We start from the raw sequence: 3306 nt of genomic DNA on the forward strand, positions 1-3306 counted from the left end.
CATTTATATCCTAATCAGATACAAGATGACCTGGCAATGCATTCATATCCTTTGCTGCATTATTTTCCTTTCTGTTGACAGGAACCCATATTTTCTTTAACTTTTGTCTTCTGCAGTTATCAGTATCATGACCAATAATATTGCAGTTTGAACACCACCTTGGCTTAAGCTCATATATAATCTTCTGATTATATTTTTTCCCATCAGGCCCAAGTAGATCCACTGAGTCTGGCAAAGGCTCCTTCAAGGGTAATTGAACTTCAACTAAGATTCTAGCATAGCTTAATTTCTGCCTAGTGGCAGTGAGCATATCGGTTGTAATAGGGCGTCCAATTTAGCTAGATATTTTGCTAATTCCTGTAGCACTCCACAAATTAAGCTTTAGATTTGGGAGTTGAATCCACATAGGATAGGAGTAATCCTGAACTTTCTCCACATTAATTTCAGTAGACCATGGTTTAAGTATCAAAGGCCTTGAGCCAAAAAACCAAGGTCCAGCATCTAACACATCTCTCATATGTTGATCAGACTGAAAATCAAATAAAAACACCCCTTGCTTGAGCAGAGAAATTCTGGGAATAGTTATCCTACCCCATGCTTTGTTGATGAAGGTTTCCATGGATCTGAATTTTACATTCAGACCTATAACATGCCCAATTAAGGCATACTTCCAAAATTGTTCACCCTCCTTCCATTCTTCAGCCGAGAAAGAAACAACAGCAGAAGGAGAACCTGGAATGAAATTGAGAGCAAGTCCTTTACCTGCCTTCCTATTATCAGCAAAGAGACTGACATAAGATTTCTTATCCTCCACTTTATTGAGCTCATCTCGCTTACCTAAATCCTTCCATTTACCATCTCCTTCTAGATCATCAGAGCTCCCTTTTCCTTTTACAGCAGCAGAAGGGGAAGAAGTCACAATGTTCTCAGCCACCATCGTTTCTTTTGAGGATTGAGCAACAAAAGGGTTAAAAATCTCAATAACATCATCAATCACCTCCGTTGACTCATCTAGATCCTTCACATTAACCTCCTTCATTTCATCAGCCCAAGTGGAATCTAGCTGACGATCAAGAACAGATCTGAGCAGGCTAGGTTCAGAAATAGACTTAGTTTTAGTCAAAACCTCTTCCATTAACATTTTCTTCTTAGCTCCCTTAGGGCCAGATATCAAGTGTATATCTTTGTTTGAACGTACAATTGCAGCAGGATCAAATAATTGACAAGTAGATAATAATTAAAAAATATCTTTACCTTTAAATTATTGGCTTTTATATAAACAAATATGACAGTTTTATTCTTTTCAAATATTAAGAAAGAAAGCATATTCTAATTTCTTTTTGCAATTGATATTTAATATATTTTTTCTCGAGGAAATGGATTAGTAGGACAGTTTTCTCATTTCAATTCTTATTGAGCGGAAATTTTTGATATAAAATTAAAATAGTACTAAGTTTACATCTAATAGGGTTCAAAATTTTAGTTGAGAAAAAAGTAAATTGGGAGAACAAATTTGAGTATGAGGCCTTATTGCAGGAACTAAACGGATCTTTTAGCCATAGTTTTTTTCCTACAAAAATAATATCAGTAGTGTGTTTAAGGAAACTAATATTAATAATAAGTAGTTGAGATGCAAATATCATGACTTGAAAGCACAAGTTATTGAAGAAAACAAATAAGAATCAAATGCTTCAATAACGCTTAGATGAGCAAGAACAGCAACAACAACAACAACGGCAAAGGATGTCTGACTTGAAGGCACAAGTGAAAGCTATGCATGATATATTTATTCGGCAACAAACTAATACTTCATCGACTCCTTGTACTCGAGAAGATATGCAAGACTAAGTAATTATTTATTTAAAATAATCTTATTACTTTTAAGATTGACTATTTGAACTCGAGAAAATGTGATTTTTTTCTTAACAATATAATATTCGCAATTGTTCTAAATTTTATCTTTTTTATTTATGTGATTGTTTTTGTTTTCCAGGCTATTGAAGATGGGAAGAAAGGATCGATTGCTTGAGATTTTGAGTACTTAATCCAATTGCTTAGACATAAAATGATCTCAGTCACTTATTTTATTTTGTCTTTAATAGTTTCATTTTTTTGAACGATTAGATATTATTAAGTCTTGTTGTTAGTTCTGGATATTTCAGGATGATGAAATTTTATATCTTGGTGATTCTGGTGAAGAATTGGATATTATTAAGTCATATTATTATTAGAAATTTTTGACATATTTGTGTCGTTTGTTGTGAAAATTATTGTCAATTTGAAAGTTTAAATAGATTTACTTCTACGACAGTATTCAAAAAAGAGAAAACTGTCATTAATGTGTTTTGGTACATCTATGAAGGGAGTACACCGTCGTTGGTGGGTTATTAATTGTCCGTCATGGAGACTTTTATGAAGGTACATATCCGTCATTAGTTAGTTCAGTGACAGGCTTGTCGACCATTATTAAACAACGACGACGGGAATATCAAACCATCGTTACACAAATATGACAGGAATGACGACCCATCATTACACAACAGCAACTGGTAAATGCCCCCTCGTTACTAGTAACGACGATGATTTCTACTGTCGCAACTAAGAACGACGGTAATGTATCCCGTAATTATTGACCCTGTCACGATGGGAACTAAAAACTTCATGACACTTTAGCGAAGAAGGCTTTTATGATGGGCCGCAAATGGATTTTTCCTCGTCGTTAGCATACAATAACAACGGTTTTTGGTTCTTCAACGAAGGGAACTCCCTTCGTTAAAGACCTGATTTCCTGTAGTGTTTTGCTAACTAAGAACACCAGGGATAAAATGAGTAAAAATTGTTATCATCCTATGTTGTTGAGTCCGTATATATCATAAGGATTTGTTATTCATGGTCATTGTGGCTAGATTACAAGTATTGATGAATTGTGAACTTCCTCATGCTTTGCTTTCTTCTTCTTGAGTGCATGTCGCCTATTACGTACACTTGCATGCATGTATTAAGCGTACATGACCATGAGCACCTTCAACTCGATCTGAATGGAAATCAATTTAAGGCCATAACACACACATAACACACGTTGGGCACTTATTGACGTTTCCTTAGTCTCATATCTTAAATTTGTGCGGTTTAAAGCTAACGGCTTTAAATTCTGCATAATTAATGTTATAACTAATAACAAGATGTGGGCTAATTAACAAGAAATGGATGCCAAATAATCTATTTTTCTTATAGTATAAGGTGGCTGATTCTTTTTCTTTAAATTAATCCATCTTTATACAAGATTTTTTTGAAGTAAAAATAGGG

Source organism: Asparagus officinalis, chromosome 1, assembly GCF_001876935.1.
Source record: "Asparagus officinalis chromosome 1, Aspof.V1, whole genome shotgun sequence".
NCBI classification, from domain to species: Eukaryota; Viridiplantae; Streptophyta; class Magnoliopsida; order Asparagales; family Asparagaceae; genus Asparagus; species Asparagus officinalis.